The sequence below is a fragment of the Octodon degus genome, unplaced genomic scaffold (assembly GCF_000260255.1).
Source record: "Octodon degus isolate 3935 unplaced genomic scaffold, OctDeg1.0 scaffold00258, whole genome shotgun sequence".
Lineage (NCBI taxonomy): Eukaryota > Metazoa > Chordata > Mammalia > Rodentia > Octodontidae > Octodon > Octodon degus.
This window is the reverse complement of record NW_004524834.1, coordinates 1,465,016-1,480,300: the sequence shown is the minus strand read 5'-3', so window position 1 is coordinate 1,480,300 and position 15,285 is coordinate 1,465,016. Positions and strand designations below refer to the sequence as shown.

At 36.8% G+C, this 15,285-nt stretch overlaps 1 pseudogene; it reads left to right on the top strand.

Annotated features, from left to right (window-relative positions):
- The first annotated feature begins 13,743 nt into the window (after positions 1-13,743).
- Positions 13,744-13,951, top strand: LOC111814036 (annotated as a pseudogene).
- The last annotated feature ends 1,334 nt before the right edge of the window (positions 13,952-15,285 follow it).

Below are 15,285 nucleotides of genomic sequence, written 5' to 3'. Positions count from 1 at the left end.
TATTAATTATTACGTGTTAAGTAAATGGCAATAAAGTGTATTGAAATGTTAGCAGACAAACATTTATCATAAAATAATGGGATCATTCTGACCTTAGCCAGAAGTAACAACCTAATGGATGAATCCTTCTAAGTAAGACACTGACTATGCATTTATGAGGACTTATAAGGTGCCAAACACTAATTTGGATTCATAAGGGAATAAGTCCACTCGTAGGTCATTCAAATCTCCTGGTGGATGCTGACTGTGTTACGATCACTCCTACAGAAAAGTCCTGCAGGAACTGAGAAAAGAGAGCATGCTGAGGCCTTTTTAACAGGCTTCTGTGAGGAACACATGCTTGAGCTGGGATTGGAGGATGAGGATGGATTTCTGAGGGAAATGATAGGGAGCAATGGGTATAGAATAAATTAAGAAATATAATCTTAATGAAGTTTGATTCAGTAGGAGAAACCATGAGAGGAGATGAACAGGTTTTAAATGCAGGCCACATTTGAAAGTTCTTATTTTCTGGGTTGTGAAACTCAAATTTTATCTATTTGGCTCTTGAGAACAGTTTAAGAAGAAAACAAATTATATTGCCGAATTTCATATTAGATAAATCACTGGGAAAGTAACATAGAGCCCAACTCAGAGAAAAATCATACCTGAAACAATGTAATCAGGTGGAAAACAGTGCTCTAGTTTCAGCAAGAAGTGGGAGCACTTCAGCTGAGATGAAACATGCAAACTAGACTTGGGGTTCCAGTAATGCTTGGATGGGGAGCTGCAGATAATAAGGCTCTGATAGAGATGCACAGTCTTGTTTTTCTATATTAGAGATCTCACTGGTTTGTGCAGACTGCTAAGTACTTGTGTTCTGGATAAGAGAAGGTAGTTATCATCTATTCATCCAATTTTTAAAAACACGAATTACTAGCCTAAAGACTTCACATGAATTAGGCTATGCAACGCTCAAATGTAGGCATGCTGGTCCTGTGTTCGTATTTTATACTTGTGTTGTTTATGGAAAGAGACGTTAAAGGGAGTTGTATAGCTCATCTAGCAACATTTTGCAGTAGGGCTGAGGTTTTAAAAAGCCATTTACTCTTGCTATACAATAACAGAATAGTATATTTTGATAATGTCCCATGAAAAGTAGAATGTTACATTTTCCCATATAATATTCCATGGATAGCTCCTTCAGACCTATGCATAAAAACTACCTACACAAAGCATTTTGTCTTCAGAAAATACAGGGAGAGTAGTAGGCAATAGATGAATCCAATATGAGTCTAGGTCCTAAAGACTTTTGCCAGCCATCTCAGTTGTCCATCGTTTATACTTAAAGTGCTCAGAGGTGGTTATTTTGCCAGATTTCATGCCTAATTTTAATCATTATTTTTCCAAAGAATAAGAATTTATGGAAAGTTGCAATTCAGTAATGTAGCAATTTTATAAAAGAATTGATATTTCATGAACTGAGTGAAGTTGCACAATCATTTACCTGTTAGCATCAGTGCTTTCATCCTCTGGGAATAATAATCCAACCTATCAACTTCAGTATAACCTACTAAACATATGTACCTTACAGTTCATTCAAAACTATGAAGCCCTAAAAGATAAAAAAGTACCACAAAGTTTTGGTTATTTCTTCTATATTGTCTTGATAAGTTCTATGCATAATATTGAAACACATACAAGTTTCAAAATTATCTAGTGAAACTTATTGCCCCAAATTTGCTATTCGTTAAAATGGCTCTGATGAATTGCCCATACTTTGCAAAACAAACAAAAGAGTATTTTATTTTATCTTCCAAGTTGCACGGCTTTCATCTTTTGAAGTATTGCTTAAAACTGAGTTAGAGTTATCAGTCATTTAAGTTAACATTCTTGCATAAAAATGAACTTGATAGAGTCTGTATAAAGCATAGACAGATTTATTCATATGTATATTGTATTACTATATTTTAAAATGAAAAGTAATTTTAGTTTCTTGAGTTCTTGAGTTAGAGACATCAAGTAAATAATAGCTTCATTTTCAGCAAAGTGATTGATTAAATTATATCACTTCGAAGCTTTCATTCCTTCATACTTAAAATGGTGCAGATAATAACATTTAAATTATATGGGTCTGAAAATTAAAGGATATCTATTCCAATAAACAATTAGTATGATGCTTGTCATAAAGAAATGTTCATTAAGTATCAGACAAATTACTCATTAATATCATTGGATCATTGGTATGTGCTTCACATTATATCCATATTGCTATGAGAATTCCATGTCCAGATTTGCTTGTACTCTCATTTCTTTCTTTTTTATATTATCAACTCCATACCTCTCTCGGCAGTAATGGTTTGTTGCTGCTATGACTATTTTTCTGTTGATGAATAAGTTTTCTACCAAAAAAACTGAAGAATTTTGTAATTAATTCAGTCTGGTTTCTAAATGGAACTCACTAAAATATTCTATTGTCCATTAAACTTCCATTAACATAGATACATCAAGCTTATGTGGTCATCTCAATAGTTCTGACTCACCTGGGACTAGGTGACTCAAGTCTTTGAATTTTTAATTATTATGTACTAATTTACATAATCAGTTTGTGCTTTCTTATGTTCTTCTAATTTATTTTTAGTGACATTTTATGAATATTTTAAAAGATTTGGAAAACTTTAAGAAATTGTGTCCATGTAGTTATGTAGCTATATTTCTGTAATCATTGTATATAAGGTGATCTTTTATACCTCATTTTTCGTAGTCTAATCTCTGTTGCAATTACATGACCTACTTTGCAACCACTTATCCTTTCAGCCTACATGCATGGACATTTATTCAGGGAGCATAATAGTGGATCTGATTCTTAGAGTTAGGCTCACCACACCAGGCTCACAAACAGATCTACAAAAGAAGAATAATTTACTAATTTCCAAGGAAACTAAAACTACCTTATGGAATACTCACTTCAATATAATCATTAATTGTCTGAGTAATGCTGTGTAGGGGAGAGATCAGATGCCATAGAGAAATTGTTTCCTCAGGTCCTGAACAGACCTGAAGTGTCATGAACAGGACATTATGTCCCCCATAGCACCATTGCAATCAAAGAGCAAAGGATCACAGCAATTGAATTAAGGGAAACCAAATCACTAATAGTACCCCAGAAAAGGTCTCATCTACGGAACTTGAGTTTAGTGGTGTGCTAACTCTTCCTTCCTTGGGATTCTGCAAATGGGATCAGGTTTCTCTCAGTCTTTCTGATTTGTCCCCTTCCTCAGATAAGTCTCGCTATATTTTTACTGGCTATATTTTTTCTTGTATTGAAATATTCAATTAATTTCAAATTTAAGACTGCTTAGAGAAGTGTTGTATTTTTCTATTCCAATCAGACATTTGTTGATTTTATGGTCTATCTCCCTAAATATAGTCTTAACTTATTTTACATTTGTTCCTGGGGAAAACCTTCATTTGAATTTTGCTAATGATTCTAAAGGCAGAGTTTAGCCTAAACGTGTTTTCCATCTCAAGGAATATTCTCATTTATAAAAATTATACACAATTGTGGATATTTAGGTATATAAAAAATCTCAAAAAACTGAATTTTAACAGGAACTCACTTTCTTTCAGGAACATTTATCTAAGTACACGCCTGAATTCACTTGTGAGCACTTGGTGCTCTTACTCCTAGAGAAGTGAATTTTTTAATTGGTAAATTTATAAAGAGTAATTATGAAGGAGATTTGGGGAAGAGGGACATAGAAGGGAGGGAGGGAGGGAGAGGGGAAACAGTACCTCAGTGCAATATGTATATATACCAAGTCTCTAGGATAAATGTAATTTTTACGTACTGCCAGCATATACTAATAAAAAGGGAAGAGGAAATATTACCTTAAGAAAAAAAACAGCTACATAGGCATGATTCAGCTCAGTGTTTTTCTTTTATCCTTTGGCTCCCTGTCTAGGCCTATGCCCCAGCTATCTAGCAGTGGAGCTAGGGTTTGCCTAGATCAGGAGTTGGTGTTAGCAAAACCTCCTTCCCTACAAACTCAGAAGCCCTATTCCCAAATCTAGTCTTTGCAAACCCATGCTTCACCTTCACCTTATGTACTCAAGTTACTGTTAAAATTACAAGTGCTTATTTAAAAAGTATTTCAGTATCCAGATACCTACTACTTACTAGTTTAAATTTTCTGTACTTGTTAAAAAATTGTATTCATTCTGTAACAAAAGTGGGGACAGTAATAAAACAGAGAAGTCAGTTTCACAGTATTTGGAATCTTAAAGCACATAGAAGACCAGACTCTTAGGGATCTGACCTAATTGGGTGGAGTAATCATGCTTTAGCCTAGAGAATGTGCTAAATTATTTGTTTAAAAATACTTTGCAGCCTGGTGCACACATTCTCCTAAAATGGAGCAGTGCAAAGCTCACCAAATATCATTTTAAACACAAATATACTTCTGAAATCACCCAGGCCAGAAAAGATGCACTTTCTGTTCCCAAAGAGATCCTTAAGCCAGGCACTATAATTAATTCTCTGGGGGCCATGTAGGATGGGAAGACTTCTGGGACCCTTTTCCCTCCAGCCACCAGCTTTCATGCAAAAGGTGAGATGTATTTAGCTCCAAGTTTCAATTATTCCTGTCTTTTCTCTTTGTGCTCACACTAGGTCACGCAGCTCCTAACAAAATCTTCTCAGAGCACTCACCCAACAGCCAAGATCAAGTACAATAACTTCTCTTCTTTTTAATGAGAAAGCTTTTCCAAACTTGACAAAACAGTACCATATGACCACTTGATTTTAGTCTTTATGAAGTACATTTATTCCCAATCAATTTCCTCTGCTCGCAGGTAGATTTAGCTTTTCATTAAGATTTGTTAGGATAGTGATAAGTCAGTATTTGCTGAGTCTCTCAGTAAGACATTGAATTTATTGGCTACCGTTTCATCTTCTCTCAAGGCTGTTCAGCTTCAGCAAACAAATTTTAAAAAGTCATTTTTTCGCAGCAAGAATGATATTGACTCCTTGCTAAAATTCTGATTACACAGACCACCTTTAAATGTAAATTTCAGAAGTAGATACAGTTGCAAAATGTATCTTTCTCACTTAATCTGATTAGAGTATTCTTTTAATGAAAATATTAATTCCTCCTCCTCAGATCTCTTTGACATTCAGAGGACTACTGTACAGCAGGTCAAGTGTTTTGTGAATGCCTTGAGTGGCAACCTCATCAAAGCGTATAATCAGTAAAATCATCACCAACTCTTCCCCTTAGGAATGTTCTGCGGAATATGAAAGAGACTTGGAATTGAATCATATACATTGACTTTTTATATTATGATGAAACTCCTTGTATGCTGCTGATCTCGACCAGACATACAATAGCCTATTTCACTTTTTTTTAATTCAATAATGGTTGTCACATATTGTGACATATGTATATTTTTGTCTTCAACTTAGTTGTTCTGATTACCAGATACAAGCATGCAAAATTGGCTTAAAAGTTACAATAATTGACAGAAAAAAAATAAGCATTAATTGCTTCTTTCAATAGACCAGAAGAAATCAGCAGCATAATTACCTATGCAATCCTGTGTATATACATACATATTCATTTCTCAGTTCCTTTTTTCTTTTGCCCTTTTCATCATCCCAGTTGTTGCTTCCATTTGAGCAGTTTCTCTCCCTTTCTAAGAATCTCCTGTACCTTTCAGATTTTTGCTTACTCTTTCAGGTTCTTACACTAGGGCAACAATGCAGTGTTTATACAATGTGGGTCTTATGAATAGGGTTTCTAGTTGTATTCATTTACCTACAAAAGCCTCAAGTTTATCTTTTTATAGCTGAGTGATCCTCCGTTGTATAAAAATACCACATAGTTTTTATTAATTCCTCAGCTGATGGGCATTTGACTTGTTTCCAAGATTTAGCTATGACAAATTTTGCTTCTATAAACATGGGTGCACATATATAGCTACAGTATGATGTTTTCAGTTCGGGAAAAATAACTGGGAGGGCAATAGCTGGTTTGAATGGGACCTCTAATTGTAGTTTTTTGAGGAATCTGCATACTGATTTTGTTGTACCAGTCTATATGCCCACTAACACTGGGGAAGAGTTTTCTTTTCTCCACAGCCCCTCCAACATTTGTTGCTGGTTTGCTCCTGTAGTGCTCATGGATATCTTTTTCTTTTAATTTCTTTTCTTGTCTTCTTTCCTTTTTTCTTTCTGTCTGCTGTCTGTCTGTCTTGTTTTCTTTGATGTGGGATCTCACTAAGCAGTTCAGACTTGTAGTGATCCTCTTGTCTCAGCCTCCCCAATGCTGCGATTACAGGCATGCACTAACATGCCCAGTTCCAGGACTAGCATAGTGAGCCCGGGTTTCTGGGAGCTGGCATGGCATGTGGTACTAGGGATCAAACATGGGGCTTTATGCTTGCCAGGCAGGTGCTTAGACCACCAAGCTATCTCCCCAGCCCAGTGCTCATGGATCTTTAAATAAGATAGTGAGACTTTTCCCCTTGGCATTAATCTGCAGAGATGATTCAACTGATTTTCCCCACATTGCTGTGCAGCCACAGCTTGCGTGAGGGAAACTGAATTTGGTCCACATTTATCCATTGTCTCCTCCATGGCCCATTACCTAACTGTGATATCCTTGGAGTCAGGTTCATTTTGTATATAAAAAAATAACAAGTCTCTTTGTCTTGTATGTCAAGTTTCCAGACATGTGCTAATTGTCATCAGTTAAAACTCTCTTCACAGCCTTGGTTAATGTAACTATGAGAAACAACAAATTTAATAGTTATCAGCAAAGTACACAGTATTGTAACTCTATACTAGCCCTTTTCAGTACAAGGAAATCCTGGGTGGAGATAAGTCTTGAAAGTGAAAGAAGTGCTGGAATTCTGGAAGGAAGGAACACAATAAAAACCTCAACTGGGGGTGAGTGCTACAGCAGATAAGCTCACTGCACGCCTTCCCTCAGGCCAGTGCAGCCTCTCTAGCACCTCAGGTGATGCTAAGGCAGCTGGTTTTTACCCAGGAGCGTACTTACTCCTGCTCTTTGAAATCTTTGAAATAGCACTGTCAGCAGCAGATGAGATGAAGATTTACAGTTGGTGTCAGTAGCATATTAATGCCTTTGGGTCTACAGAATCTTATGAGTTTCTGTAGTGGTTCCACATAAATTCTGACTCATGACATAAAGGAATGAAGTAGTCTTTGGGGATGGTGGAGATAAGAACGTTAAGTTAGCTGGAAGAGGGAGGCGAGGAACAGAACACTGGGCATGCACAGTAGTGATGGTTAGGATCCCGCAGCAGCCTGATCTGAAAGTGTGTGATACTAGTTCCAGCCATCCAAAGATTTTCAGAAGCAGTATGCTGACACTGTAAGTTAGTAATTCTTTTCCTGTATGGATCTCTGTTGACCTAAACATCATTTCTAACCTCAAGAACTGGACACTAATGACTACAGTTGTAACAGTCACATTATCTCCAGACCCAGCTGAAAGTCCCTGAGAAGAGAGATCACCCCCAACAAAGACCTGCTGTAATACAATACCACCCTTCCCCCTTATTCAATTATTTTTAAAATCATTTTACTTCAAATTTTTGCATTCTATATTTACATAGGTGAAGCATCTTTTGATAATGTTCTCATAATGCTTTTAAAGCAATGTATTTATAGGGTTAAAAAATTCTAGGACTCTCCAAATAGTTTGCAAGAGGCCACAAGGGTCAGGGGTTCTATCGCTGATCCCCTCCGGATCCCTAGGCCTGCTGTGCCAGCCTCGTCCCCGGGACTCGCTGAGACAGGAGATTTAGATTGGGTGTGGTCGTGCTCCCCTGTAATCCTAGCACTTGGGAGGCTGTAGACAGGAGAATCACTATGATAAGTCCGATCTAGTAGTGAGACCCTGAATACCCTGTAGACCCTTCTCTAAACTACAAAAATAGAAAAAAGAAAAGAAAAAAATCTGTGAAGTGTAAAATAATATTTTCTTTGTGTATGTGTCTCTGTACTTACTGTTGGATTCAATCAGTTGAATTATAAAGAGAAGGAAATATTAGTTTAAATGTCCTGACTCCAGAAATTTTAAGAAAAGCCTTTACCATTTTAGAGGCTTGCCAATTATATTCATAAATTTATAAAACAATATATTTACATTGCAGGAGAGTTTACAAATGATATCAAATTTTCTTATTTAAGGTATATCCAAAGCATTATCTGTGTTTTATAAAAGTCTAAAGGATTTGACTAAGAACACATAACAGCATTCCAAACCATAAATGAGACTTGTCAATTTTTGCATCTAGTTAAGGAATTTCCCAACATAATACCAAATGCCTTGAGTAATGAACCTTTAAATATTAAGCAAAAGGTCCTCACTAACAATAACTTGAGAAAACTCAGAGAAAGAAGGGGCCTAGCATTTTCTGGCACCATATTTCTTGAACAGTGTTTCTTGTGTTTTACAAAAACCAAATAAATTTATTCAAAACAGTAATTGAGTTTCTAAGTATTATCATGAAAGGTTAGATAATTTTACATGCCATATCCAAACACACAATTATCCTTTTCTTTTACCTTCTACTCAAAAGAAAATTAGCCCATTCCTTTGTTGGATATAAACATATTGTTGGTCAATAAAAATATCACTAAATAAATTCATTTCATCTGTACTAAGTGAGTTAGGGATAAACAAATATGGAAATGAAGGTTACAGAACTATCTGTAAATAATCTGAGAAGATTCAAGGTACTGCTGAGTAAAACATTACTTCCCAACTTAGTTCTTTAAAACCAGATATCTATTAGTCCTGCATTTACATTTGTGAGGAGCCCATCCATTGCTCAGCTACATTCTGACAAGGTGTCGGCTGAGGAACCCAGGGGTTCACTGGGCTGTCACCATTGAGGATTTGATGGAATTAAGGTAAACTTTGACCTTGCTTATGAGGCTCCTGATGGGCGCTGATCTCAGGTGGCCATTGCCCAGAAATGTAAGTTTTTTGCTGCATGCATATCTCCACAGGACACTTCAGAACATCTCCTTGTACCCAGGACAGCTCAGAACATCAACTGCTCTACAGGACAGCTCAGAACAGTGGCCTCCCTCAAAATGAACCAGGAAAAAAGGGAGACAGAATCTCAAGATGGAAACTGCAACCTTTTGTAGTCCAGTGTTGGAAGTGACATCCCACCATTTTTGCCATGTTCTTTTTACTGGAAAACAGACACACAGATATTACCTAAGAACTTTTATACCAGGAGACAGGATTACTGAAGACTATATGTGAGATCTACCCTATAGTTCAATAGAAAGTGAGCAGGAAAGAAAAACTAAATGTTCTAAGTGCAGTAAATTATGTTCTGTCCTTTCTGGACTTTGTATTCCTGTATAAAGCAGGTCAGATAGCAACAGAATACAAATTGTTTTTGGCTGAAAGATTTTCATTTCTTTTTATGATGCTAAGTTTACAAGTGCAGCATTTTCAGAGGGTCTCTTCATGAGGAATTGCTCTGCACTAACCAAGGCTAAGGAGTGAACACCACCGCAGTATTTCTAGAAGTGTAACCTTTCTGGTAATCTTTTCCTTTAAATTTCCCCTGGAGGTCTGCATTTATGTCCTTTGAGTGGGAAATATGCAGTAGCTCTCTGCAGAAAGATGGAGTCCCACAGGAAGCAAACTTCTACAAGATATTATTTATTCTTTTCCTCCCTACTTATTCCAAAAGGAAGGGAAATTGAAATAGAGGAAGCTTTTGAACACAGCATGAGTACATGGCTTGTAACTGTCGTGTTACTTTTACTTTAAAGTTAAACCTTCTGTATTCTTCCTGTAGACTCTTCAAGCTGCTGCTGCCAATGCAGAAGAGACATTATTTCAGACTGACTACTTTTCAACCAAACCCTGTGTCTAAGTTAATTAAACTGCCTACATTGTTTTCTTTCTCAAACCTTAACAGCTTCAAGGCAAAAAATCAGATAATTCAACTGCCAAGAGGAGAAAAGGAAAAATCAAACAAATTGATAAAAAAATCATGGGCAGAATGTAGTCATCACCACATCCTCTGGGCTGTACACTTCTTTCACTGGACCTTTGTTTCTGATTTGTTCTTTCTTTTCCTTTTGGCACTCTGATGCCCTGGGGTCACTTCACATCTGAGCTTCCCTGGCCATGTTGTTAACAGTTACATTCTTTGGGGCCTCTCTCTTTCCCTTCCACGCGGCTGCTGGGCTGCTGCTGAGAGCCTCCGGGTCTGGAGGGGAGATGAGTTTCCCTCCGGGCTTGGCCACCTACAAAGACAAAGTAGATGGCATCACGTTGCAATAGAAGCAAAAGAATCTAGTCGCAAAACGTTCACTTTTTGTGTTCAGTATTCCCACTCATTTTAAGCTAGTCTTCCCATGTAAATAATTTAACATGAATTCATAATCACTTAGATTGCTTTTGTTTGGGATTATAAGACACACAAAGTTCATGCATCTCTGATAGGAATTATATCTTCACAACAGTCCTATCTGCTCTTTCTCCACCACTCAGGACGATTAATGAGAAATCACTAGACATTATAGCACAATGACACAGCAACCTTAGCTAGCTCAAATTTAGAATTTGGTAAACTATTCTTACTTGTAGCTGTTTCATGCATCAGCTTGGGTAGATTTAGTCTCATTTAACCAAAATAATCAGTTGAGTTTAAGTGATTGAAACTTTTCAATAATGTTATCAGTTCTCAATTGATTAGTTGAGAGATGTTAACATAAAAACTGAATTTTCTGGGCTGGCCAGATAGCTCAGTGGATTCAAGCACCTGCTTAGGCACATGCAGGGACCAGGGTTCGATCTGAGGCTTGTCATGCCACCCCACCCCACCCCACCCCCCTCCCACCTGCTGAGATGGTGAATGAGACTGGGCATGGTGGCGCTCACCTGTAATCCCTGCACTTGGAAGGCTGAAAACAGGAGGATCACTATGAGTCTGATCTGTGTAATATATTTATATATCTATATCTATATATCTATATCTATATATCTATATCTATATCTATCTATCTATCTATCTATCTATCTATCTATCTATCTATCATCTATCTATCTATCTATCTATATCTGTGTTTTCATGGAAAAGAAATGTTTGCCTCCAGCCTACAGTATCAGCGCTGGATATGTACACAGTCACTTCAGAAAATCTTCCCTTTTATCTGCTTTTCCATTAAAATGAACTCTTTCTCATAAACAGCTCCAAAATGAGGAGAACAGGACAGGTAAAAAGATATGAAATGAAACTGTCCATAAAGCATAGTCCCTAGAGAGATGTACTAGAGGATTGCAGAGGAGAATGAGAGGCCTTCCGGGTTTTGTATTAGATAACTGAGCATACGGAGGATGCTCTGACTGAGATCCACAATATAGAGAGAAATCTTCCAGAGAAGATAGGTTTAATTTTTAAATTATGATTTTGAGGTGTCTGTGAGATTGCCAAGAAAAAGGTGCGCAGCAATTTTTACACTTCAGTCTTGATTAGAGAAAGCAGAGCCCATCAGCTCATATTCATCCGCTTAGGAAAAGTACGAGGCAAAAAAATTTGATGAGATACCATGCAACAGAGCGCGATCACAACCCCAAAAGTGTTTTCTTTTCCTCTTTTCTTTGTTCCTGTTTAAAAGTCAGATGCTACGGAGACAAAAAGATTTTTAAAAAGTTTAAAGGACCATTGAGTGAAAACCAAGAGGTTATGTGGTTCTGTGAGCAGGAAGAACTTCAGTGGCCAGAAGCTCTTTTGAGTGATTGCAGCCGAGAGGCCATGATTACACTGGTGAAGGAAGAAGGAGAAGGCAGCTATGAGCTGCAGAGGCTGCATGTTCAGAGAGGAATTTGCATGTTAAGTATTGGGCAGCCTAACACATGCAAACTAAAAGATGTTATTGTGATTTGATTGCCTTGAATGAATATTTTAACTGGGGCTGAGTCACTGTGAAATATATTTAGATGCTAAAGAGAAAGAAGAAACGCAATAGGTTTCCTCCTTTTGACAAAGGCCTGGATGAACTGCAGGGAATCCTCAACAACAAAAGTTATAGCCAACTATTGCATACATCCTGTTAGTAAATTATATTGTTAGCTAATCTTTCTGCAAAGATGATGCCAAATTTACAAAGGCCTGTGATATACTCATTTAAAAATTGATGAGGGCCAGCCAAGTAGCTCAGTGGATTAAAGTGCCTGCAAGCAGGCTCAGGGGATGGAGGTTCGATCCCTGGAGCCTACCATGCCGCCCTCCCCCACCCGGGGCTCGCTGAAAGGGCAATTGAGACTGGGTGTGGTGGCACACACCTGTAATCCCAGCTCTTGGGAGGCTGTAAACAAGCAAATCACTATGAGTCTGATCTAGTAGTGAGACCCTGAACACACGGTAGAACATTTTCTAAAATACCAAAAAAAAAAGTCTTTTAGAAAAAATAAAAATTGTTTGAATTAAACTGATTAATAAAATAACTGTGAAAATATCTGACCCCAAAATATCCAATGGACTCTTTAAATGAAAATCAGGAGAAACACCAATGAGAATTTTACCATAACTGAAATAATAATAATAATTTCATCAAAAAGATAAAGTTTTGAATGACTCTGAGTGTACAGCACGGGATATGTTTGGGCCATCATTAGTGAGCTTGAGATGATGGTGCCATGGCAGGGTAGGGTCACAGCCAATTGAGTTGTCTGAAATATTGGCCAACACATAAAGCACTAGGCAAATCACATGGGGCTTGAAATCAGACCTTTATTTCAGTCCAATAGAAACTAACTCATTAATATTGTAGATTTCTCATTCTTTTCCTCCGTTAGCAGAAGACTTTGAATTTCAAAGCAGATGTCTTTTGTTAAATATGAACATGTAGTGAATTCCCCTACTCCAAGAGTAGCTCATGAAAAGGCAGTTCAATTTAACCTTGTACTTTATCTCGGTCTCTGAGAAGCTTGTGAGCACAGAAGATGAGCTGCACTTATTTCTAAGGAAATTCTCACAAGCATTTCTCTTAATGAGGGTCTGGAGAAATAGCTGAAAGGTACCTTAATGGGAGGTGTTCCATCTTGAAAGATTAACATAGAAACAGGTACCAAACCAAACAAACCACAAATATTTAAGCCACAAAATGAAAGGAAAGAAAAATATATTCTAAATCTATATTAAAAGTAATGCCATGTAGCAGTATAAAATTCGAGTGAGGCTTGTGGAATGAATCTTTAATGGTATCATTTATGCTTGTCCCAGTGCGCTGCGTTCACAATGAGAACAGCCTACAAATCTCGATGTTCCACTTTATTGCACAGAGAACTGGCCACCATCTCACAGAGCAGTCATTGTAAATTAGAAATATATTCTGTTTAGTTTGAGCACAACACATTTGGAAATTTATGAAGTTACATAAAGCCATACAAAAGCATTTCTGACACAGTTTAGCCCTGTGGCTTTCTTTTGGTCTTGGGATTTAGAGAAAGGAGAGCTGGGGCTGCTAACTCTGCTGCTGCTTTATCAGGAGTTTTGGAACAATTTTACCTACATCAGTTCCCACTCCTCGTTATCCCATTAGTAACCATTCCAGTGTGCTCCCAACAGGCCCTCTCAGATACTGCACTCTGGCCATTAAACAGGCCTCCTGGAAGCAGTAAGTTATGCTGACACCCTGAGTGTGCTGAAGTGTTTCACTCCGCACTGCTATTTGGTTTTTCTTACATAGGCATGACAATTGCTTCTCAGCCTTTTGGCTAAGATCAAGTAGAGTGTTTGCTCTTACCAGTTTACACAGGCTAGCCAATGGTGCTCTGGCAATTCTAGACATAAGAAACTTCTGTATAAAATCTTTCTTGATAAATTTTACTTATATAAAAACATTCTCTATTCTTAGTAATTGCTTTTGGAAAATCTACTTTATTCTAAGTATTAAAGACCCAAAACTTATTTTTAAACTAATAAAACAGGGATTTTTCTTCCTCTAGGTCCATTTTGCAAGAAATGCTGCAATATCTGATGAGCTTGATACTAAATTAAACATTGATAACAATCATGAAGAATAGGGCTTGACTTTTGTTTAGCCTATTGAATAGGTTTTGGATTAATACTTGTTGTACATCAAAATCAAAACCAAATAATGCTTGGTTTATGATGGGGCTATTTCCTAATAAACTGGCCAGAATGCGAAAATATCACAAGTTGGAAAAATATTTAATAGACCTAACCTACTGAGCATCAGAGCATAGTAACAAAGTACACTGTGGAGAGTGGATTGTTTGCTCTTGAGATGGCTAATTTAGAGCCATGGTATGCAGCAGCACAAGTATTGTGTGGCCTATATCTTTAACCTACACAAGATCAAAAATCAAAGTACTTTCTACTAAACACTTAACACTTTTGCATCATCTTAAAACAGAAAAATGGCAAATCACCTCTTAAGGACTATGCATATCAAATTTATTAATCCAATTTTTAGATTTCCTTCTTGATTTATGATAACTAAAAGAACTATTTTTTCCAAATGATTTAACACTAAGTAAGTAAGAATGACAACTCAGGCTGGGGAGATAGCTCAGTGGTCTAAGTGCCTGCCTCACAAGTTCAAGGACCCAGGTTCAGTCCCCAGTACTGCATGCTGTGTCCGTCTGTGCCTTGCCAGCTCTGTGGCAAGTGCCACCATGCGAAGTTTCACTGCCACCACAGGAACCAGGCATGGTGGTGCACACCTGTAATCCTAATTCTGGGGAGGCTGAGTAGGAAGATCACTATGAGTCTGAGCTGTGTAATAATAATCTGTACCAAATAAATCAATGAATAAATAAATGAATGACTTTTAAAAATTAAAAAAGACAACTATATTTTGTCTTGGCAAAATGAAATTCAAATTAAGTATGAAAAATATTTGCATTTTAAATTTAAATAGACTAGGGGCATTTCCTTCTAAAATATTATACTTTCATTAAATAATTAGAAAACTGACAAGGGAAGAAACAATTTCAATGAAGAAATTTTTGAATAATTAAAAATTAAGATTTCAAAAAGAAAAGGAGAAAATTTTGTCAGGTACTTTCACTAGTTTGGAAGAACTCTTTTCCAAATATAAATTCAATTAATTCAAGAATAAATAAGGAAATTAAATAGAAAATATAATCTTACTGAAAACTAGAAACATGTAAATAATTTCCCACTATAGGTCAGCAAAACAAATGTTCAGGTTAAATGTAAATTTCACAGCCAAAGTTTGACTAATGATAAAGATGACTTTATAAAGGAAAA